The sequence below is a fragment of the Mastigoproctus giganteus genome, chromosome 2, assembly GCF_048544385.1.
Source record: "Mastigoproctus giganteus isolate SK-2022 chromosome 2, ASM4854438v1, whole genome shotgun sequence".
Lineage (NCBI taxonomy): Eukaryota > Metazoa > Arthropoda > Arachnida > Uropygi > Thelyphonidae > Mastigoproctus > Mastigoproctus giganteus.
This window is the reverse complement of record NC_143576.1, coordinates 127,479,626-127,505,789: the sequence shown is the minus strand read 5'-3', so window position 1 is coordinate 127,505,789 and position 26,164 is coordinate 127,479,626. Positions and strand designations below refer to the sequence as shown.

The 26,164-nt window shown below is 37.8% G+C and overlaps 1 protein-coding gene across 1 annotated transcript in view; it reads right to left on the bottom strand.

The window, feature by feature from the left end:
- LOC150089552 (pre-mRNA-splicing factor 38B) overlaps positions 1-26,164 on the bottom strand; it is a 187,914-nt gene that overhangs the window by 63,094 nt on the left and 98,656 nt on the right. The window lies entirely within an intron of this gene.

Below are 26,164 nucleotides of genomic sequence, written 5' to 3'. Positions count from 1 at the left end.
ATTCTTGCAACTATTTTTGTTTAGTAAGTGTGCAAAATTTTCTAATTAAAATTTCCAAAATGTTTTAATTAAAAAAATAAAATGTATATAGTGTGTGTGTGTGCATGGATGCATATTTTATTTAGTTTTATTTATTTTTCTGATAAATAATATAGGCAGTTCCTGACTTTACTTGTAATTAACTTGTAAAAGTTAATTCGTTCCTGGCGTACACTCGTAAAGCGGGAATTTATTTCCCCATAGACGAAATGTTAAAAACAGGGGTTAAATCTGACCATAGTAATGTTAAATAAAGGTCAACAAAATAATAGTTTATGTTTAACAATGATTTATTTATCCACAGAAAACATAGCCTTTAAAATAAAGCAAATTATTTGTCATAGAAATGTTAAAGAATGTTTATTTTTCATCATCATCAACTAAATACACTCATACTGATGGTCCATCGCTCATTTTTGGTTTGGCACTCGTTTGTTGGAAGCACAAGAAGTCGTCTTCTTCAGAAGTGCTTCTAGAGTCATTTATTTCCAAGACAGTTTTCTGTTTTCTTTATAAATTTCATGATGCATGCATATGTATTTTTTAAATCTGTAGCAACTTTTCTAGTGCACTCTACCAGACAGTGAAAATGAAGAGCAACACAACCACACTTTTTAATGTAAGAGCAGTAACTGCATTATGTTATGTAAGTTAGTGAGAAGCTCTTGTGTGCCTACACAAATGCATGCACAGTAGTACTGTATTTACATCTACACCGCTGGTTTGAAATGGAGTGTTTATGAATTTTTAGCATTTATTTATTGCAATTAATGTTCATACTTCCGATTTTTTTGATACTTTAAAAAAGAACTCATAAAAGCGGGAACTGCCTGTATATAATAGAAAATGTGTGCATGCTTTTGAAATAAACTGGAACAACGGAAGTTACTAAACCCCGAGGGGCTCACATCTGGTGAGTATGGGCTTGGCACACCCAGGGTCCTGAGCTGGATATCATCATTCTTCTCTTCTTGGTGATTCCCTTCAACTTTTGACTCTCTCTCTCTCTCTCTCTCTCTCTCTCTCTCTCTCTCTCTCTCTCTCTCTCTCTCTGTCTCTGTCAGGGTGACTTGGGAATTTTTTTTTTTTTTTTTTTTTTTGGCTGGTGCAGCATAAGCTTCAGGCTTCCTTGTACCATGTAGCTAATGATAATAATAATAATTAACACACACACATAGCAGAGCATCGAAAAAAAATCTGAAGGTCAATAATCTGAACTAGTCAGCATCTATTTATTTTTTTATGCCAGTGCCATAAAATAACACTACACAACATGATTTTTTACTTCCAGCAAATCAATGGTTGTTTCTGGTCAAGTTTTATGTATAGAATTTAAAATAAATCATAAAAATTTCCTATCACATCTCAGTTTTAAGATATAGATAGATAACTGGATTCTGTACAAAGATATCATTACTGTTTGAAATACAATTTTTAAACTTAACTTTTGGTTGGTTTTGTTTATTGGGCTGAAAGTAAAGCAAGTACATCATTACTGCATTCATGCATTAAGAATTTGCAGATAAAGGAACCACTGCGTGATAGTGCTGTTGTTGTGGTTTTTAGGAGCATTAGCAACTAAGGCCATATTGCTCCGGGGATATGCAGTGGTCATTCCCTGACCTTTGCGCATCCTCCGTATTTGGTGGGCATGGGCTCGAACCCAGTCTAATCAAGAAGTATGTGCTACGTACTGCTGCTCCTGCCCATCTGGCTACGGAGGCGCCGAGTGATAGTGACCACAATGTATTGATGTAGGAATTACTTAAAGATGTAACTACCATCAAGGCTAAAGGGAAGGCCTTTTGCTTTCGTAAGGTGACTATGGGGGGTCTCAGACAGTTTTTAAATTCTGTACGGTGGGATCAACTGATGATGTTACCAACATTTAATTCTAAATGGGAAGCCTTCAGGGACTTAATTTTGGAGGCTGCTAGGCTTTTCATTCCAACTAAGAAATACTGTTCAAAGTTTAGGCCTAAATGGATATCAGATGAATTATTATTATCATTATTAACTATATGTTGCAAGGAAGCCTGAGGCTTATGCTGCACCAGCAAAAAAAAAAAAAAAAAAATCCCAGAGTTATGCTGAGAGAGAGAGAGAGAGAGAGAGAGAGAGAGAGAGAGAGAGAGAGAGAGAGAGAGAAGTAAAAGGGAATCACCACGAAAAAAGAAAGAGAAGAATGATAATACCCAGCTCAGAACACTGAGTGTGCCAAGCCCATATTCACCAGATGTGAGTCCCTAGGGTTAATAAGACTCGTGGGAGAGCAGTCAAATATGAAGTTCGCTGAGCAGTGCAGACGGGCTTCCAGGGCAGGTCATGAAGTCTTGTCAATGATATATAGCAATTTTTCTAGCAGGGACAGGAAGATGATCATCCCGTTATACAAGGCAATGGTCAGGCCACACTTACACAGAGTACTGTGTACAGGTCTAGAGGCCCCATTTTAGAAAGGATGTAGAGTTGCTAGAACGAGTACAAAGAAGGGCAACAAGATTATTGAATAGAACAAAGGGGTGCTCTTACCAAGAAAGGCTTAACTTCAGCAAATTTCAGCATCTGGAGAGTAGGCACCTGTGAGGTGATCTGATTGAGGTGTATAAGGCCTTGAATGGGTTGATCAAGCTGAATGCTGATGGGATTCTTCCTTTTGCTCAGATTAAGAACATGAGGGGGTATAGTTTCCAATTGAGTTTCCAGTTGTAGAATAGATGTGCAGAAATTTGCATTTAGCCAGTGGGTAGTTGATTGGTGGAACAGACTTACATCTTTTGTTGTGGAAGTGGATAGCCTAAATAAATTTAAGGCTGAGCCGGACAGGCATTTGGAATGAATGGTGGGGTGAAATGGAAAGGTTTTCTTTTTTTCTTTTTGGCTAATGCTGCATAAGCTTGCTTTCTTGCATCCTCTGCCTCTACTGATGCTAATGCTACTATTCTTGCAATATAGTATATTTTGATGCACTTTTCCAAACAAGTCAGTATTTCTATTAATTTTATTACACCATTCAACTGTTTAATATATAGTGTATGATAAACTACGCTACAAATATCCCAGAGTATATGAAAACCTCTTGCTCTAACTAGTTTGCATCATTTCTCCCCCCCATATCTGATGAGAAGTAAAATAAAATTTTTCTGAAGACTATCAGAGCACACAGGCCAAAGAGAATGTTATCTGGGGTTGTATCTAGAATTGCATCAATTAATGTACAATGAAAGAATGCAGTAAGCCAAGCTCTTTTCGCCAACAGCAATACCCAAAAGATTTTATGGCCGGGGTAACAGAACGGAAGTTGTGGGAGGCTGACTAAGCCTCCCACAACTCTAAGCGTAAGAAAAGTAGGTGGGGGTTTCTATTAATATCTCTGCCACCATGGCACCCAAATAAGTCAACCAGAGACAGAAGGACCCTTTTTGGAGGCATAAATCATCGCTGGACCATCTTGGACAGGAAACTCATGACTTCCAGTGGCCAATGAGAGAGTTTTGCTCTAAAAGACAAAGGAGAGCACAGAATATAAAAGTGCCCAAAATGAGCCCAAAGAGTTGTCACCACCAGAGGCTCTACTGGTTTTGGTCACCATCATTCCTATGGTCATTGGAAGATCTTCGCCACCGCTGCCACCACCACCTTAGTGGCTGTTGGTTCACCATTGTCTTGTGGAATCCTATGGTCGTCAATGCTGGTCACCGTCACTGCGGTCACCATTAGTTCTGACTGAAAAGATAGAATTGTGAGGACCAGAGAAGACCAGTCAACTCTACTATAAAAGGAGGTCTTGTAACAGGCTCCAGGACAAACCAACTTAACCTGGTAAGCAGACCGTTCTTACATGTGAATGAAAATGTGTGAGACAACAAAATTTACATTGAACTAAATGCTTCCTTTCTTATTCTCTCTAATATGAAGAAATTAGTGTTAATTCAATAAGGTATGGAACAACTATGACTGTCGAAAGTAATAACGATACTTTTTCTCTTCTCCTAGCAAACCAAATGCGAAAAGAGAACAAAATAGTCAAACTTAATTAGATATTAGTCCCTTAAGTATAGTAAAAATATTTGATAAGATGCCATAGGCCACCCAAAACCATAACCACTCAATGCTCCAAGCCTACCTAATAATAAATAAGATATGGAGTTACTTTCGGTATGTCATAGCTTATCCATTCTAGAGTTATTTAGAAGGTGACAAAAGTCAAAAGAACGGACGGGTCTAGAAAAAGGTAGAATATAGAACTCTGTGAAACCACTAGACCACTGGTTCTTAAACTTTAGCTATGTTCTCTTGTTAGTAAATGGTTGTACTTCGAAGCGATGCATGCTGTATTCATTGTATTAATGCTGAGTGAAAGTATATTGTATACATGACCATATTTTGTTCATAATAAATGTTATGTGTTATTTGTATGTTGCATTCTCTCTGTCAGCATCTCGAAACACGCCAGGGTAAATAAACAAAGAAAATGGATTCTTGCAGGGTGGAGAGACACTAAGTGATCTTTCCATTACAAAACACATGTGATCTGTATGCTGCGGCAATCAAAGGATATTAGAACCCTTGATTGCCGAGGGCTCGGATTTTTTGTCCTCACCGATTGAACATCTTAAGCAAGATAGACATCACAGGTGTACCCCGAAGAAAAGGGGGGGGGGCAACAGAAGGTACAGAAGAAATCGTTTTACCAGATGTCATGGAACCATGTACTTCACGATTTGGACTATGAGCCAGAAAAAGAAAAGGCCCCACACTACATTGAACAAGAAGAGTTAAGCGACTTGATCAGAGACTTGGGCTTACCCAAAGAAGGCTGAATTACTCAGATCCAGACGACAACAGTGGAATTTACTTGCCAAAGGTACAAATATTACAATATACCATAAGCAAAATGAAGAGTTTTCAAGATATTTTGCAATGGAAAACAACACGTGTGTCTGCAGACATCGTGGGTCTTATGCACGAATTGAACATTGATCACAATACCACTGAATGGCGTTTGTTCATTGATGCGTCAAAGCTAAGTTTGAAAGCAGTATTGCTTCATAATGGAAATACTTTACCATCAATTCCTCTTGTTCATGCTGTTGGTCTGAAAGAAACTTACAATAGTATGTCCCGGATTCTTGCTGCTATACATTACAATGACTATGGATGGAATATCTGTGGTGATCTCAAAGTGATTGGACTGCTTGTTGGGTTGCAAGGTGGTTTCACTAAATACTGTTGTTTCCTGTGTTTGTGAGATAGTCGTGCAACAGCCAAACACTACGTCATACAACACTGGGACAAGAGAGATGAATATATTCCTGGCAATTGCAATGTAAAGTATGTACCATTGGTTGATCCACAAAAGTTTTTCTTCCCCCTTTACACATCACATTTGGACTAATTAAGAATTTCACTAAGGCACTGGATAAAGAAAGCAGAGGATTCCCATATTTACTGAAAATGCTTCTAAATTTATCTCGTGCAAAGCTGAAGGAAGGAATTTTCATAGGTTCTCAAATAAGAAAGCTCCTAAAACATGAAGAATTTCAAAGAAACCTGAATGATGTTGAACTGGCTGCATGGAGATCTTTCAAGGCTGTGGCACACGGATTCCTTGGAAAGAGAAAAGAAGAGAACTATGAGCAACTGGTGACAAACTTGCTGAAATGTCACAAGAACATGGGGTGCCGAATGTCATTAAAAATGCATTTCCTTCATTCCCATCTGGATTTCTTTCCTGAAAACTTAGCAGATGTCGGTGATGAACAAGGAGAGCACTTCCACCAGGATGTATCTGCAATGGAAAAATGAACCAAGGTCACTGGGACTCTGCCATGATGGGGAGATTACTGTTGGTTCCTTAAACGGGAAAGAAATCTGGAGTACAAAAGGAAATCATTGAGTGGGAAACATGTCTAAGTAACATATATTGTGTGTAATAATTACGACCATGTATTCTGATATTGTATAGAAACAAGGAATTTAAAAAATGCATATATCTTTTGATGTAGATGTGACAGAAGTAAAAGTCTGATATTTTCATAATCAGGACATTAATTTCGTTCAGAATAACCAACTTTTGTTCCAGAGGCATGACAAAAAAAAAAAAAAAAAATTTGTTGGGTAGTGTAATTAGAGTAAGTGTCGATTGCGACTATGTTTGTGGAATTGAACTTTGATTCTATTAAATGGCAATTGTAATAAGCGAAAATCAGAGGAATGTGATCCACAGGCTATAAAAAAGAAGACATAAAGCAAAAATTTATACATTTATTTTACTTTACCAATTAATAAAATTAAATGAAATACTAACTACACATAACACTTTGTAATCTGATATTTCTGTTCACTGATATTTTTGAGGGTGGGGATTGTAAAATCTAAAACAGTAAAAAAAGATAAGTGTCAATTAATAACAAAGAATAGGGCATGCAGATATTGCAACACAATTCGTGCAAGTGAGATATGGCATAAAAAGTTCAGATATAGGAATGAAGATATTCTGAAAATTTACAAAATTTTATTTTACTGTACTATAGTCATGGTAGTCTTCTTCATCTTTTAAAAGGAGCAGAAATTTTTAACAATTAAATCAAAGACTGGGATTTTAAATAGACCTTCAAAGGATGAAAGTGGGTCTTCATTAGCAAAATTTTACGAAGTTGGAAAGTCAACCATAACAGAAATTATAAACAAGAAAAAAACAAAAACTATGAGAATAGCAAATAACACATCCCACAAAGATGCTGTTTGTTATTGTAGTTGGGCTTTGGGAGCATCAGCAACTAAGGCCATATTGCTCAGTGAAAATTGCATGTGTTCGCTGGACAAAAAAACCCAAGTTTCTGGGGAAAAAAATCAAGGTACTCTCGCCTGAGCCTGACTAACTCAGCCACATTGTGAAAAAGGCCCATAAAAATTCCTCACATTATTAAAAGTACTCTAACTCAGGTTGTTGCACCCGGGGTAGGGAAGACAGTGATTCCACCAACTGTACTACCTATCAGCATTAGGTACGAACAACAAACTGAATCCTGTCCAACTAATTACTCTTGCTGAAAAGAGTAAGAAATCTGTCAGCAAAGAAACACAAAGTTTAAAAATGGCGCAGCAAAAAATAAGTAATTTTTGTTAAAGGCCTATACATATGTGTTATTGTGGCTGAAAGTTCCATTTGTTTTGTTACCTATTAATAAAAAATACGCAAGTACAACTTTGTGTTTTTATTTCTAAACTTACTAAACCTTTTTTTAGTCTCCAGAACAGTATTTTTGATAAGTTCGAAAATCCAAACAAACTGGAAGTCTGAACTAACCCCGGTCTGTCTCAATTAGTTCGGGTTATCGACACTGCTGTACATACAGATAACTCTCGTATAACATGGTATGTTAGGTTCATACAAAATCTCTCTCGTGTAGTGCGAATCCATGTTATACGGGACTAAGAACCAGTACAAAAAGAGAGTTATGTTCCAAAGCTAACAAAAATACACTATTTGTTTTATAACTAGCAGAAACTTAATTTTTATTAAAAATAGTAATAACTGAATAAATGACTTACAAACTGTGATAATATAGGTCAGATAACGTACGTTCATTTAATTTTCTTCCTCTTCATCACTGCTAAGTGCAATCAAATCATAACCTTTTCTCTGTTGTAGAATATCTTCAGGTTCTAAACTTTCTTATGCAATATCTAGATTTGTTTGCTTTTGCTTGATAAAAATGTTTGGAAATTTCATGGTATGGAGCTAAGCATGTTTGAAGCTCACTTTTTAACTTTTTGCTTCTTGCAATGGAAGGATCTGCATTCAAAAAATAAAGACTAATTGCTGGGCAAAATTTATGCCTTCCCGTATGTTTTTTAATTTTAAAATTTGGAACTTCAGCATTTATCTTCACTATCATCCTCTAAATTGATTTGGCTTATCTCCGATGCTGTTTCCACCATATCTGCTTTGCCAGCCTAATTTTTTTATCCTTGTAATCCTTGAGCATCTTCAGTAGTCATATCATCAAAAACGTTCTACTGACGTAGTAAGTTCTACTGCACAGATTCCATTTTTGCCGGTTCAACCATATTTCCTGAACAAACTATGGCCATTCATTTTGCCAACATGCATTTAACATTGACAGTCTTACTTCTTTGAGCGATACAATTGAAAAATGTTTCTATGCCTACATCACTTCAATAAATTTGGAATCAATTTTTTTTCAAAATCCATTGTAACGATTTTCTGTTTTTATTCACAACTTTCATGTATGAGGATTAGAGGATCTATAAACTAGCATAGGTGTTATCATGTAATCTCCTGATGCATTATTGCACATAAGTAACGTTACATGATCTTTTGATGCCTTAAAACCTGGTGCAGTTTTCTCTTTTTTTGAAATAAAAATTCTGTTGCATTTTTTCCCACCAGGTTTTACCTGTTCACCTGTCTCAGTGACACTGAAAACTAGATGTGGTGTGTATCCGTAGCCAAGTGGTCAGGCGTACAGGTGCATAAGTACACGTGCCTTAAGTGACCGGGGTTCAAGCCCGTGACTATTGAATACAGTGCTGTTTCTTGTATGCTGTCTATCTTGTGAACTCATCTGACCATTTGGTTGTCCCGGAGTATAAACAGAAAATTTATTTATTTATTTATTTATTTATCCGTGCTCTTCAATAATTTTTTGAAATTTCTCTGCATTCTTCTTGGCAGCTTCATTCTCAGCTGATGCACTATCCCCTTGAATTATTATGTCTTGTAATGAGAAGTGGTTTTTAATGCCTTTGTGGGTAGAACAGTTAGTAGGATCACAAAACAGGTCTTTTCCACACCGGGTGGAAAAGACCTGTTTTTATGGGTCTTTTTCACATGGCGTAGTCAGTCAGTCTCAGACAAGGGTAGCATGGTTTTTTCTTCCAAAAATTTGGATTTTTCGTCCAGCAAACAGAAAAATTCAAAAGGTGATATAGTTGTACACGTTGCCACTAATGATATTAAGAGTAGGAGACCGGCAGAATTACTTAACAAGTACAGGTCAATGCCAGAAAAAAGTCACGGGTTAGGGTTAAATTTGAAAGTGACTGCAATTCTGCCCAGACACGATAGGAGGAAGTACAAGATGAAAGCCTTTTGTCAATCAGTTTGGCCAGGAAGAGATTGTGCAAAGCTCACAGGGTAGAATTTTTTTCAGTGTGGTCTGTGCTTGCTAACAGGAGAGACTGCTTCTACAGGGATGGGATACACTTAAATAGAAAGGGCGCAAGAATATTTGCTGATGCTATTGAGGCAGTGTTACGTGGGTTGGAAAACTGCTAGCTTGGGGGGAATACAAGGACTAATAGATTAACAGTAGCCACTGGTAGAGGTGAAAGTGATTCTTGCACTGCTTCTATTGGAATGAGCAGAAGCCTGGAAAACAAGATGCAGGATATTTCAGAGACTGCTCAGAGTCATTGCGGTACAAGTAAGCACATGGGTTGTGTTAGGGTAGCTAAGAATAGGAACAGGTGCATGTATACGTGTGTGTGTACACCAATGCTAGGAGTTTGGTAAATAAATTTGATGAATTTGAGGTATCGCTCAAAGCATCAAAGGCAGATATTGTTGGGATATCAGAGACATGGTGTCACACAGATATAAGGAATGCAGAACTGGAATTAGGGGAGTACAACGTCTACAGAAAGGACAGACAGGATAGGAAGGGAGGAGGGGTTATGCTATTAGTTAAGAAACACATAAAATCCAAGGAAGTGAAGCCACTTGACATCGCTGGACAGCAGTGTCGAATCAGTTTGGTGTGATGTAAGCATAGGGAAATCAAAATTGAGAGTAGGAGTGTGCTATAGGCCTAATGACTCTGATGAGTATAATAAGAAACTGTACAGGGAAATAGAGTGGGCCAGTAATCAGAGAGTCTTATAATGAGGGATTTTAATTTCCCAGATATTGATTGGAATTTGTGGGTTAATCACTCACACACTAGCAAGGCTTTTGTGGATTTATTGGATGATTGTTTTCTACATCAGCATGTTCGGGAGGCAACTGGAGGGAGTAATACTCTTGATTTGATTATCAGTAGTGATTCTGCATGCATTAAGAATCTGAAGATAAAGGAACCACTAGGTGGCAGCGATCGCAGTGTGCTGAAGTTGGATTTACTCAGAGGTAACTCCCGTCAGGTGTAAAGGGAAGGGTTATTGCTTTCGTAAAGGCGATTACGATGGTCTGAGACAGTATTTAAATTCTATACAGTGGGACCAACTGATGATGTTACCAACAGCAAATTCAAAATGGGAAGCATTCAAAGAACTTATCTTCGAAGCTACTAGGCTTTACATACCAACTAAGAAATATTGTTCAAGGTTTAGGCCTAAATGGATGTCAGATGAACTAATGAGACATATGGCAGAGAAGAAAAATGCATGGGATCCATATAAATTAACACGTGACACAGAAGCCTATGATAGATATAAGTTGATCTGTTCCCAAGTTACAAGGGAGGTTAGGCAGGCGAAGGCAGATTACGAGAAATCTTTGGCAAGGGATGCAAAGAAAAATAGCAAAGAGTTCATTACTTATGTAAACTCTAGAAGGAAGGGGATGAATCAGATTGGTCCACTTGATATCGATGGTTCAATTGTTGATGATCCTGCTCACCTAGCTAACTAACTAAACTTTCGTCTTCTCAACCTCCAACCCAAGCACGGTACTAAGTTCTACAGGTTCTAATACCTTTTGTGTTTGGGGTTCACATAAAAAAAAAAAAAAAAAAAAAAAAGAATATTTTGCATCGACATTCACAATGAGGAGTTATTCAGTGAGGGTAATGCCAGAGGTGTATTCAACTCTGGCAGGCCGACCGGGCTAGCCGAGTGGGTAAAGTACCTGCCCGGCAACCCAAAGGTCGCGGGTTCGATTCCCGCCTCGGGCTTGGATCAAAGTACTGCAAAAACCTTGGAGGTGCAATATGGCCACAGAAGCCGATGCGCCAACAACTACCAAATCAAAAAAAAAAAAAAAAAAAAAAATCAACTCTGGCAGTAAGCTAGATAATCTTGTAATAACTGAGAGTAAAGTGGAGGAGAGATTGTTGAAGATAAACACAAGAAAGGCACCAGGGGTGGATGGGATCTATCCTGTTATATTAAGGGAGGCAGCAAAGGAAGTAAGCAAACCCTTAGGCATAATTATGAGAGCTTCCTTGGACTCAGGGGAGATACCCATAGATTGGAGATGTGCAAATGTGACCCCAATTCACAAAGGAAGATCAAAGGCTGACACACATAATTATAGACCTGTGAGTTTAACTTCTGTTCCAGGAAAATTAATGGAGGCACTGGTTAAAGAAGCACTGCAGGATCATCTAGACAAGACTTCAGTTATAGCTCAGACACAGCATGGTTTTGTTAAGGGAAAGTCTTGCCTGACCAATTTGATTGGATACTATGATGCAGTCATAAAAGAACTGGATGCAAGGAATAACTTTGATATTATATACTTGGATCTTAGAAAGGCTTTTGATACTGTTGCACATGGAAGACTGCTGCACAAACTGGAGCAGTGTGGCATGGGAGGCAAATTGCTGCTATGGATAAGGGGTGGTTGAGGGGGAGAAGACAGAGTGGTAATCAATGGACACTGCCCATCGTGGACTAATGTTATTGGTGGAGTCCCTCAGGGTTCAGTTTTCGGTCCATTATTGTTTTCTGTATTTATAAATAATATTGATGATGGTATATCAAGCTTAATGTCCAAGTTTGCAGACGATACAAAGGTTGGCAGGGTTGTTAAGGATACTACTGACACTATGCTGCTGCAACAGGATCTGGAAAGGTTGAGCAGATGGGCTGAGAGGTGGCAAATGAAGTTTAACATTGACAAATGTAAAGTACTACATATGGGAAACAGCAACCCCAGAGCAACGTATCAACGCTGTGATACTACACTGACAGTGGTAGAGAATGAAAAGGACCTGGGAGTAATTGTGCAGGCAGATATGAAGTTCTCTGAGCAGTGCAGATGGGCTGTAAGAATAGCTCATGGTGTCTTGTCAAAGATATACAGGAATTTTTCTAGCAGGGATAAGGAGGTGATTATTCCCTAGTATAAGGCAATTGTCAGGTCACACCTTGAATACTGTATACGGGTCTGGAGGCCTCATTTCAAGATGGATGTAGAGCTGCTAGAATGAGTACAGAGAAGGGCAACAAGATTATTGAATGGAACAAAGGGTTACTCATACGAAGAAAGGCTTAAGTTTTGCAAATTAGTGTCTGGAGACTAGGCACCAGCGAGGTGATCTGATAGAGGTGTATAAAGCCTTGAATGGTTTGAGCATGCTCAATGCTGATGGGATTGTTTCTCTTGCTGAGTATAATCACTTGAGAGGGCATAAATTCAAACTGAGGAAAGACAGATGTAGGATAGATGTGTGGAAATTTGCCTTTAGCCAGTGGGTAGTTGGTTGGTGGAACAGACTTCCACCCCCTGTTATGGAAGTTGACAGCCTAAATAAATTTAAGGCTCAGCTGGACAGGTATTTCGAACGAATGGAGGGGTGAAGTGGAAGTTTTTTTTTTGGTTGATGCTGCATAAGCTTGCTTTCTTGCATCATATGCCTCTATTAATGCTAATTGACCTCAGAAAATGTATAATTTACAGACAATATACACAGAGCAACATGGCCTTAGTACCGATGCTCCTAAAACCCAATAAAAACAGGTCTTTAATTCACTTAAACCAACCTTTATTGGCAACAAACTTGGGGTTAACAGGAGATTCTCCATTTCTTTTAAGTGGTTATAAATTTTTAGTGCCTTTTGTTTAATTACATTGCCAACTAATGAGATCCGTTTTTTACCAGCTCATTGTCTGGATATGCTTCATTTAAATTTAAACTTTTTTCAATGTATTATACCTTTCCCCCTTTTTTAAGACAATTCAAAATGTGTATCATACCCAGAATAATTTATAAACGATCAAATACTCACTTTGGAAGTGAGGGTTAGTTTTCATTTTAAATCGGAGAGTTTGTTAGTTTGTTTGTTATTTGGTTTTTGGGAGCATTAGCAACTAAAGCCATATTGCTCCGGGGATATGCGGTGGTCATTTCCTGACCTTTCCGCATCCTCCATATTTGGTGGTCACTGGCTCGAACCCCGATCTGATCAAGAAGTGTGTGCTACGCACTGCTGCTCCTGCCTACAGAGGTGCCTCTATGAAGAAGTACTGAGGTAATTCTTTTGTAATTTCAAACAAAATAAAATACAGGGATTTCCCAATAATTTTTTTTTTGCATAACGACTAGCAAGTCAAAAGCAGATTCACAAAAAAGAAAGGAAATATTGAAAAATTACATCCAACATAACTTCCCCTGTACAAAAACTCAAAAATACTGTGTTATGCGAGGTTTGCTGCAATTCTCTAACCGTTAGAGCTAAACTGTGTTATATAAGTACCATGTTGTGCGACGACTTCTGCAATTCATCAATCGTGTTAGAGCAAAACCGTGTTCTAGGAGTGCCGTGTTATACGGGGGTTGCCTGTATATATATTTTGATATTTATATAAATAGAAATAAGCAGAAATCTGTGCCCTAAATGATTTTATAAATGGAAAGTTGTTAATGGTGCAGTGAAGCTTATACACCTTATACATAAAATGTTTCTGGCACAAGGGCTACTGAGGCCACATTGCACTTACCTAAGATGTATAAGCTGTACAAGTATAAAAGTACAAATACAAGATATAAGAGCCAGTATGATCATCAGTTATATACTGTACTACAAGTTTCAAAAAGGTAAAAACATCCAATATATTATCTTTGTCAGCAGTTAAATTCTGCCCAAGTGCAGAGGGCTTAGGCAGCTTGTTAAAAGTAGTATATGCTTTATGTTGCTCATTCAAAAAGTGAAGGCGGGTAATTAAAACAAGCTCAGTTAGAGTGACGCCACAATGTTCACATATACATAAATCCTCAGCCTTCAGATAATGCTTGAGGTAACTGTGACCTACTTCAAGTCTAGTCGAAACAACTTCCTCCCAGTGAACTATACACATACTAGATTGCCACCACTGAATCTCAAGTTTAATTTGATATAGTTTTCATGCCCTATCTGTGCCGTATTGTCGGCCAGGGTGAAAGACAATTGTCACGAATAAAAAGCACGAAATCTGCATAAATTCAGTCAGAGGCAGTGCTAACTTTCTTTGAAACCTGGTTGGCTAACTCATTTTCCTTGACCCCTGAGTGGTTTAGAATACAACAAAGGAGAAAATCTATAGAGAAGTCAAGCTGAAATTACAGCATTTCCTGGGTCTGGCTCAGCCTACATTCTTGCAAGAGCACATAAAACGCTTAGTGAATCAGCATACAATAAGCATCTATGGCATAAGAGCTGGAACACCACAATATACATATGTTACTTCAAAAGGGATTTGCACAGAGATAACACCATGGAAAAACACCACCTGAACAGGTAGTTGTCTTGTATTTCAACCCATCAGTATAAACTGACAAAAATTCAAAAAAATGAGCCCAGTGTCAGCAAAAACTGCTGATAAACAGACGGTTCAGTTGCTGTTTTGCTCTCAAAATGAGAAATCATAAAATGGAAAAATGAATGTTCCGATCAATCAGTAAAAAGATCATGCGCCCAGATACCAAAGGTCAATTAGCTGTATATCAAATCCTTTGCTTGCACCTTCACGAGGGTGGGACTGTTAGTAATCCTGGGTATAACCTCCATGCACAACCACACCACATGGAGGAATGCTGCCTCTTTGTGTTACCAGACAATACTAGGTGGCAGATGACTCTCATTAACTGGTGCAATACCACCACTTTGCTTATTGGACGCTTGAAGTGGTGGAACCCATATTTAGTCAGAGCTAAATTCCATTCAACCTCCCCCCCCCCACCATATCTTCCATCATGCAGTATGATTGATATCTTTTGAGGTTATGATGAACACCACAGCGAGATCCAAACCGCCTTACATTTCGAGGGTACAGCTCTAAAACGGTGTTCGCAGGCCGCTAGTTATTACACAGGAACTCTGATTTCTTCTAATCCCTTGGAACTCTGACTTCTTCTCTTTGCAACTTGACTTTCTCCAGTGCAACTTTCCTAACAGTGAGGTAATTTTCCTTGTGATTTTAATGTTTACAATTCCAGCTGGCTTCTGCTTTCTAGTCACACAGACCAGGCTGGTCGAGATGTTGAGGCTTTTGCAATTACTAATGACCTTGCACAGACTGTTCATTTACCTACCAGAAAACTGGGCAATCCTAACCATACAGCCAATACGTTTGAACTTTTTCTCGCAAACAACCCTTCTAAGGGGATGGTTGAGTGGCAGAAGACAGAGAGTGGTAATCAATGGACACTGCTCAACGTGGACTAATGTTATTAGTGGAGTTCCTCAAGGTTCAGTGTTGGGTCCGTTGTTGTTTTCGGTGTTTATGAATGATATTGATGATGGGATATCAAGTTTAATGTCCAAGTTTGCAGATGATACAAAGGTTGGCAGGGTCGTTAAGGACACTACTGACGCTATGCTGCTGCAACAGGATCTGGAAAGGTTGAACAGATGGGCTGAGAGGTGGCAAATGAAGTTTAACACTGACAAATGTAAAGTACTACATATGGGAAACAGTAACCCCAGAGCAACGTATCAACTCTGCGGTACTACACTAACAGTGGTGGAGAATGAAAAGGACCTGGGGGTAATTGTGCAGGCAGATATGAAGTTCTCTGAGCAGTGCAGACGAGCTGCAAGAGTAGCTCATGGTGTCTTGTCAATGATATACAGGAATTTTTCTAGCAGGGATAAAGGAGGTGATTATTCCCTTGTATAAGGCAATGGTTAGACCACATCTTGAGTACTGTATACAGGTCTGGAGGCCTCATTTCAAAAAGGACGTAGAGCTGCTGGAACGGGTACAGAGAAGGGCAACAAGATTAGTAAATGGAACAAAGGGTTGCTCTTACGAAGAAAGGCTTAAGTTTTGCAAATTACAGAGTCTGGAGACTAGGCACTGGCGAGGTGATCTGATAGAGGTGTATAAGGCTTTGAATGGTTTGAGCATGCTCAATGCCAATGGGATTCTTCATCTTGCTCAGAATAATCACCTCAGAGGGCATAAATTCAAATTGAGGAAGGACGGATATCGGATAGATGTGCGGAAATTTGCCTTTGGCCAGCGGGTGGTTGGTTGGTGGAACCGACTTCCATCACTTGTTGTTGAAGTTGATAGCCTAAACAAATTTAAAGCTCAACTGGACAGGTATTTCGAATGAACGGAGGGGTGAAATGGGAGTGGGTTTTTTTTTTTTTTTTTTTGGCTGATGCTGAATAAGCTTGCTTTCTTGCATCATATGCCTCTACTAATGCTAATGCTAAAATACACGGTAAAGTGAGTGGTCCTTTAGACACCTCAGAACACAACTTGGTGATTATTTCTTCCCTTTCCTTTTAGCTCATAGCTATTCCCAACCTTGTGTTGTTTGGCATTACAAGAATGCAAAATGGGATGACCTGCAAGATTTTTTTTCTTCTTTTCCTTGGTCGGATTACTGTTTCAAAACTTCTGATGCCAACATTTGCTCAGATCGTGTCAGGGAAATTATTCTTTTAGGAATGAAATCCTTTATTCCACATTCCACCTTAAACTCTCTTCCTTTATCTAAACCTTGGTTTTCCAATAAATGTGCTAAGGCTTTTCAAGGGAAGAATGTTTCATATCGTAATTGGTTTGTTTCCAATTCTTCAATTTCATTTTCTGCCTACACCAGAGCTCGCAACAATTTTAAAGCAGTTATTAATCAGTTCAAACTAGATTTTGAACAGGCTAAGAGTAGAAAACTTGCTTCTTGCCCTAATGGTAGCCGAGCATTCTGGTCTCTTGCCAAAGCTATTGGCCGCAACTTTTGCCCATCTCTGCTCCCACCTCTGCCCAAACCAGATGGTTCTGTTGTCACTTCAGCCAAGGATAAAGCTGACCTGCTAGCATCCCATTTTTCTTCTAACTCATGTATTAATGATCTTGGTAAAACACCTCCAACCATACCCAGCACGCCTATTCAATGCCACTGGTGGTCTTCCGTCAAAAGGATTTCAACAAATCTCGATGCTAAGAAAGCTCTAGGTCCTGATGGTATTTCTCCACTTGTTCTCAAACCCTGTACTCCTGAACTTACTCCTGTTCTTTGCTGCCTTTTTTCACTCTCTTATTCCAAAGATGTTTTTCCTTCTTCTTGGAAATTTGCTTATATCCAGCCAGTTCCTAAAAAGGTGACAAATCCCTCCCATCCAATCATCATCCCATTGCAATTACTCCTACTCTTTCTAAAGTAATGGAGAAATAAATTAACTGCCAACTCTTAAACTATCTAGAAACCTTCCGTCTAATCAATGGTCGCCAGTGTGGATTCCATCAGTCTTGATTAGGGCTCACAATACTGGTCAGAATCTTAATACCAGTATTAAAAAAAAAAAAAAAAAAAAAAAAAAAAAACATTTTTTTGCAATAAAGTAAGGAAAAAACAAGTAATTAATTGAATTCATGCTGAAAGTGAGCTCTTAAGAAACATAAGCAATCAATAGTGTTATTTTTAAACTGGATCTAATTTTGGTACATATTTAATTAGCACAGAAAATGTCCTTTTGGATTCTGTTCTGTTTTGTGCTATTGTACTGAGATAGTCGTGGACAAGCTGCAGTCACCCCCCCCCTCCCCGCCTTATTCCCTCATCTTCAAAAAATCTTATTTCCTTTTTTTCAAAAATATTTCTGTTTTGACTTTTTATTTCCTCACCAAGCTTAAACGTCAGTTTCAGCTTGGTGAGGAAACCAAATATAAGTTGTGAGGGAGGAGGGAATTATTTATTTATTAATTTTCATTTCCCTGTACCTTATTACTGCCATCAGTGGCCATTGTTATGATTTTCGTATAGAAGCTCTCCTCTAGAACAAAAACCCACAAGCTACCTGACTGCATTAAAAAATGAGAATTTCCAGGAGCTGAGGGATGTTCCCATAACACACACAAGTATATATATTATATAATAATGTATATATATTATATGTGAGCTGTCAGTTTCTCAAGAGCAATGACACAAATATAAAACAAACGTCATTTATCATACAAAACTACTGACAAGTATATACATAACTGGTATTCATTTACATCTAATTTATTCATTTTTCCCATTTAATCTGTTAATACATGCTATCATTTCTATAAAATTTCTCTCAATTAACAATATCAACTCTCTCTCTCTCTCTCTCTCTCTCTCTCTCTCTCTCTCTCTCTCTCTCTCTCTCTCTCTCTCTCTCTCTCTCTCCAGCTGCAAAACTAAACTAATTCAATCTTAATCACTTCCTCATATTTCTCTTAATCAGCAATATCAATTCCCTTCACAACAGCAATCCATAAGTCGCTAACTTAATACTAACAATTCCAAGTAAACTCTTGGAATTGTTAGTATTAAGTTAGCGACTCAATTTAGCAATAACAAATTTCTTTACAACTTCAACCAATAAACCAACTCAACACTACACATTTCCTTATTTCTCGTAATTTCTTCAACTTCAACCTTACTCTAAAATAATCTCCCACTTCATCTAAGTACCATTTCCAATAGAACACAGTTCTGAGGATTTTACCTTCTTTCTCTTTCACAGTGGGATTCTTTTGTGTGGATTCCTTCCATGGAGTGCAGTGATTCTCTCTCATTTCTCTCTCATTTCTCTCTCTCTCTCTCTCTCTCTCTCTCTCTGCATAGTTAAACTCTGCATCTCTGTTGTATAGCTCTTCCAGTACTGTCTTATTTTGGGAACAGTTTTCTGTTAATACTAAAGGAAATTACCACAGCAGTAGAAGAAGCCAGGGCACTATCTGACTGGCTTGTTATTCAACTTCCAAATTAACTTCTCCCACTAATGGAAACATGCCCGGCAGATCTCTTCACTATAGAGCTGGACACTCCCAGAACTGGACCTGAACTGAACCGAGAATTACCACTGCAAGTCTGTAACCCCTCCGAACAACCACCACAAATCCCTCTTTTGTCGCGAGCACCTTATTTATTTCCTTCTCATTTATTTATTCAGTTGATTGCAAGTTACAATCACCCCTTGTACTACTTTTTTTATATGCAAGCTTATGTGCAAACCCCTCTGGGGTTTGCACACATTTACGTATCTCCCCCTATCTAATTTAAACCCGACCCAATCACGGTGTTATTCTTTAAAATTATTCTTCTTCATATTCCCACTAATGGAAATATTTCCGTAATAATAGTTTCATTATTCCTTAAATGCTTTACTTCCACATTAACACTATACTTATTAAGAGAAATATACAGTAGAACCCGCATAAGAAGTTTTCCCTTGAACTAGGTTTGGTTTCTTAAGTCTCAATTTCATTGCTATATGTTGTAATGTATTATTTTCCCACGTAAGAAGTTTCCTGGGTAAAACAGAATATTTTTCCCACACAACAAAACACTTTCATCTCTAGATTACCTGTTCACAATACCTTTGAACTGCTCCATACCGACACCTTTTCCCAAAATGTACTAAGTGTCGCATCCTCAAGTAGTGGTGTAATAGAGAGAGAGAGATTAAACTATTGTTCACAAGCTTTTAATTTTAACCCTCTGCACCTGCCATACTATTATTATTATTATTATTAGCCATATGGTGCAAGGAAGCCTGAGCCTTATGCTGCACCAACTGAAAAAAAAAAAAAAAAAAAAAAATTGAATTACCCTGAGACAGTCAGAGTCAGAAGTAGAAGGGAATCACCAAGAAAGAGAAGAATAATGATATCCAGCTCAGAACCCCAGGTGTGCCAAGCCCATACTCACCAGATGTGAGCCCCTTGTTAATCATATTCCTTAACTACCCTACCCTACCTACTCCCACTAATGGAAATATTTACGTAATGATGGTTTCATTATTCCTTAAGTGCTTTACTTCCACGCACACACTATACTTACTAAGAAAATATACAGTAGAATTCACGCATAAGAAGTTTTCCCCTGTACTAGGTTTGGTTTCTTACATCCCAATTTCAATGTTTTTTGTTGTAATGTGTTATTTTCCCACGTAAGAAGTTTCCCGGGTAAAAGGTTTTCCCACATAAAAAGTTCGTTATACAGAATACACAATGTATTATTATAATAACATTTTCCCACTTAATACATTTTTTAAATATAAAAATTATTTTTAATATTAAAAACTATTAAACCATAAACATTTGGTAATCGAACAAGTTAGTGCCAAGCATCATTTTAGTTCATAGTAAACCACCGGAGTATATGAAATGGCATCGTTTCTGTTATATCTCATATTATGATGACTTCACAATGAGTTGCCCTGATATTGCACTACCTCCAATAAGCAAAGCTTCGCCAGTCGAGAAGACTAATGTTACTTATTCTTGGTGGATACCACTGCCCAGAGATGTTGGGGTGGTAGTATCTGTCGAGAATCTAATGGTAAAGTGTTGCCTATTCAAGAATCCATTGTCGAAACATTGCTTATTCGAAGTAGTTCAACGTCAGGACAACTCATTGCGAAGGCATTCACAATATGAGATATAACAGAAACGATGCTTGGCACTAACTTGTTTGATTAGTGAATTTTCCATAGTCTGGGGCTTTCAGCACTAAAACCTTTTAAGTATAAACATTTTGATATTATGGAAGTGACATATTGCAATTGTTTTCAATTATATCCATAATTAGATACATAGACCACGTTAAGTTCTGATGGTTGTAAACGGTTCTGAATCACTTAGTGGATTGTTGTGTCTTATTGTAATTGTGACCTTTTAAGATATGTTGAAACTCAAAAGGAGTTCATTCTTCCAACTTGGTAATGAGTTTAATGAGTACAATGTTAATCAATTAGAAATCTTCAGTTTAAAAATGTTTCCCATAGGCAGAATAAGTTATTTATAAATTCTAAAATAGTACTTAAAAAAAATCTTTAACCTCATATAACTTTTTTTTTTTTTTATTTGTGTAGTTAATATTTCATAGCCTTAGATCACTTTCCCTTCTAAGAAGTTTTCCTGCATCATCATCATCATCAGCCATTTTCAATCCAATGCAGGATGAAGGCCTCTCCAGCAACTTTCCAGTTCCTTCTGTTTTGTGCAATGGCCATCCATTCACTACCCACAAACTCATGAATTTCATCTGTCCATCTCCACTGTTGTCTTCCAGGTTTTCTTCTAGCTCCTCTTGGGTATCATTCTGTTATTTTCTTAGTCCATATGTCATCATGTCTTCGAGCTATGTGTCCTGGCCAAGACCATTTTATTTCTTTAGTTTTGATAAAAATGTCCTTTACTTGCTGTCTAATCCATGTGTTTCTCTTCTTATCGAACACTCTGATTCCCAATATAATTTGTTACATTCTTCACTGTGGCGTTCTCAGCTTCTCTTCCATTCTTTTGGTGAGTGCCCAAGTTTCACTTCCATAAGTCATGGTGGAAGGTATACACTGGTTCATTATTTTACGTTTCAGACAAATTGGGATATTGCTCCTCAGTATATGACTATATTTCCTGAATGCTATCCATCCAAAATTTATTCTTCTCTTGACTTCCACCCATTTATCATTATCACAGTCAATGACTTGTCCCAGATAAGTATATGACTCGACCTTTTCAATTATTGCTCCTTCAATCATTATATCCCTTTCTGTGGTATACTTGTTCATCATTACTTTTTTTTTTTTAGTAATATTCGTCTTTAGTCCAAAATCCTTACTACTCTGCATAACTGACAAAGATTTTCCTCTAATTCTTTGGGATCGTGGCCACAATGTCATCTGCAAATCGTAAATGGTTTAGGTACTCTCCATTCACATTGACTCCTTTCTGCGACCAGTCTAATCTTCTGAAAGCTTCCTCAAGGGCAGCAGTAAACAGCTTCGGAGATATTGTGTCTCCTTTTCGAACTACTTTCTCAATTTTAAGTTTCCTACTGTCTTTGTCTAGTCTAATAAAGGAGGTAGCATTCTCATATATTTTCTTCAAAATCATAATATATGGGTTAGCTATGCCTTGTCTTTCCAGTGCCAGAAACATTGCCTTATGCTGTATGGAGTCAAATGCCTTTTCATAATCATAAATGCCAGGCATAATGGTGTTTTATATTCATTTGCTTTCTCCATTAGCTGTAATATTATGTGAAGGTGATCCATAGTTGAGAATCCTGTCCTAAAACCAGCTTATTGTTTCGGCTGATTCCCGCATAAGAAGTTCTAAAACTCCTTGGAAAACTTCTTATCCGGGTTCTACTGTATTTGTAAGATTTTATGTCTTACAGTTTCATGACATTTTCAGGTTTCCATTGCATTTGTATTGTGTATAACAATCACTCTGTTACAAATTCAGTGATATTAATAATTTATCGTTATCGATTTTATAATCTTTATTTGAATAAATCAAACAATTATTTTTTTTTAAATTAGTACCGAAATACTGGGATTTCAAATCCTAAATAAAACAACCGGGATCCTGGTATTCGGGATACCAGAATCTCAGTATTGTAAGCCCTAGTCTCGATCCACTGTTGATATATGGCTTATGTTACCCATTTATGGTCAAATTCAATGTAAAAGTATGGTGAAACATAAGCAGTTGCCCTTGACATATCAAAGGTTTTTGATTGCGTTTGGCATAGAGGTCTTCTTAACAAACTTCTATCTTCTGGTTAGCTGTATATCCAGCCAGTTTTTTGTTATTGGTTATTCAGATTTCTCTCTGACCACTCATTGATGGTGATGGTAGACAGCTCTCTATCTTCTAACTTCTCCACTAATGCTGGTGGCCCCCAAGGCTCAGTTCTTTCCCCCCCCCCTCTTTTCCTCTTGTATATTAATGACCTTCTTCCATTGACTGGAAATTCTATCCATAGTTTTGCCGATGATAGCACATTGCATTCCACTTTCCAGCTTGAGAAACCTTGCCCTGCTCAATATTCTCAAATATCTGCTACCAATTGCTTAAATGCCAATCTCCAGGTAATTCTCCAGTGGGGCAAAGACAACTTAGTTGATTTCAATCCTTGTAAAACTCAGTCCTGTCTTATATCTAGCAAAAAGGATTCTTCTGCTCCTGTGCTTATCTTTTGGTGACACTCCGATTTCTAGGCAAGATATATCTCTTTAGGAGATTACTCTGACTTCTGATCTCTCTTGGCACAAGCACATTACAAATATTGCTTCCTGTGTATCTAAAAAACTTGGTTTTCTCTTTTGCTCCCAGCATTACTTTTCTTCCAAACAGCTGTTGACTCTGTACAAATCGCAAATCCGCCCTATTGTGGAATATTGTTACCACATCTGGGGCAGTGCTCCCAAAACCTCTTCAGGCTTCTAGATTCAAAAGAGGGCAGTTAGGTTAATTAATGACTCATCTCTAACAGAGTCTTCTCACTGTCTGTATCACAGACGTACTGTTTCTGCTGTATGCCTTTTCTACAGATACTTCCGTGGGTACTGTTCTTCTGAAGTGGGTTATATAATTCCCACTCTCTCTCTCTCTCTCTCTCTCTCTCTCTCTCTCTCTCTCTCTCTCTCTCTCAAAACAGTCCAAACACATGTCACCACCAGCCAACATCCATTTACTGTCTAACTTCAAACTCACAGAACCAACTTTTCATCTTCCTCGTTTATTCATTCAACTGCCTTTTTCTGGAACAACCTTCCTTCATATGCATTTCCTGAAAATTACAGTCTACAGAAGTTCAAGTCTAATGTCAACAAATACCTTCTTTCGTCTTCTCAACCTCCAAACCATGCACAGTACTTATAAGTACTATAGGTTCTAATACCTCTTGTGTTCGGGGTTTAGATTATAAAAAAAAAAAAAACCCGACTCATAAATATTTACCAACTATGGTGCAAATACAGGTGACCACGTAGGATGGTCTGGTAAAGACTAATTTGAAAATACAGTGGATTCCGGTTATTTGGGCCACCGGTTAATCAGGGCAGCCATTTATTTGTGGCAAATCTTAAAAAAACAGAACCCAATCGAGAAAATAGTCAGGGTTTACTTCACTTAATTGGGACAAAATGCCGTTTAATCGGGGTAGGAGACCGCAGCACTGGAGATCACCCTATGATTGTCTGGAGGTCACAACCATAAAACAATTAGCGGTCACCTGTTTATTGGGCTTTTCTGTTAGTGCAATCTATCATAAATGGATAGTAAACTCAATCTTACTGAATTTGCAATAATACCGACAGCTGGAATTCTGTGGGTTTTTATAGTAAAATGTGTTTACACTTCCATGTAATCTTCAATCATATAAAAAAAATTAATTTTCAGATCTTCTCTTCATTCCTTTTTAAAGCTTTGTAACTCGTTACTCCGTTCTGACTTACGCGTATCGTGTTACTTGAAATTTGTGTGTGTGCCGTGTCCCTTGTTATTGATTGCTTATCTTGTTACTGTTTTAAATTTTAACCCCCACCCACAAATGTCAGTGAATAGAAATGTCAACTAGTTAGTTAGGTATGTACATATTAATTATTCCGATTATAACGTATATTCTTCCGATTCTCACGTATCATTTAATTGTTTAATTAAAGTAAGGTAATAAAAGGTAAATTTGTGCTTAATATATCTTTGCTTTAATAGCCTGTGGATAATATTCCTCCTATTTTCGCTAATTAGAATCACTGTTTAATAGAATTAAAATTCAATTCACAAACGTGATCACAATGACCGCTGCTTACTACACATCGTATAGTGAACGGTACTTTACTATGGTGACTCCATCGTAATGTGATTTGATTGTACACTGAACCAATTGTAAAAGGGGGAGGGGGTACATTGTATTTTTAACTATTTACGTAAAACTTTGGACAATTAGGGCAGCCGCTTAATCAGGCCAAAATGCACTAGTCCCAATGTGTCTCAATTAACCGGAATCGACTGTATATGTCAAAAACAAATGCATTAAGTGGACAGAAAGTGACATTTGCCCCCACATATAAACTGTGAACTATGGACATCCAAAGAGCACCAGTGGCTATGTGAGTAGCACGGTGATATACGAGGCCCAGCCATTGGAGGCATAAAACCAAGATTCACAGTTTATTTCATATCAACCTAGGGCTGAGTGTAGACAGAAACAGGTACACCTGTCTGCACCTCTCTCTCTCTCCCTAAGAAGTGGAAGAGAGAGAGAAGGAAGTTGATACTACTTATATATTTGGTTCATAATTGATGAATATGCTTAATCAGCTTGTCAAAGAAAGGCACTAAAAATTTTGTCTAATCAGTAGTACTGCATTCATATGTGCTGCTAGTAAGCAAAATAAAATTTCGGTGCCCTCTTGAACTGCTGCCCATAAGTGATGCTTACTTCACCTACCCACTTGCGCCAGCCCTGCATCTGATGCAAAATGGGAAAACATGCCCATTTAGTCTAGTTCTGGGTCTAGATGAAGGTTGTGCTTATGGAAGAAGTGTACAAATTGTCTTCTGTGCAGAAAAACCTGAATCCATTTACCAGCAGCCACTTGCTAAGATGGTTAGTAGCCTGCTGCAACTGCCTCTCAATTATGCACATATTGTCTGACTAAAGTCATCCAAGGCATTGTGAACCATGTGACAAAATTAATTCTTATGTCAAAGATTGTAACCATGGCACACCTTCCTCTTCACAAAAAAGGCTAAGAAACAAAGATTGTACCCACAGTTGAAACATTAGTAAGAATTTTTAATAAAAATGGGGGATGACCACTTAGTTCAAAGTTACAGATGTCTTTCACTAAGCCAAATCTCCAGGTAGTGTGGAAGGCCTTCTCAACATCAATGAAGACTAAGACCAAATGCTCCAACTTAACATGAAAATGCCATGAATGCAGTCTTCAGTTGAATTATGTGGTCCAAAGCAGACCTGTCTTCAGGAAACCACACTGCAATTTTGGGAACAGGTAGTTTGTTGCTGAGTACCACAGAAGCTGGACATTCACCATTTTCTCCAATGTCTATATAAACAGCTTGTGAGACTATGGAATGATAATTAATTGTAATTACTATATATAACGTTTGCTCATCTTATATAAGAAGGTAAAACAGCCCGAGGATATTACT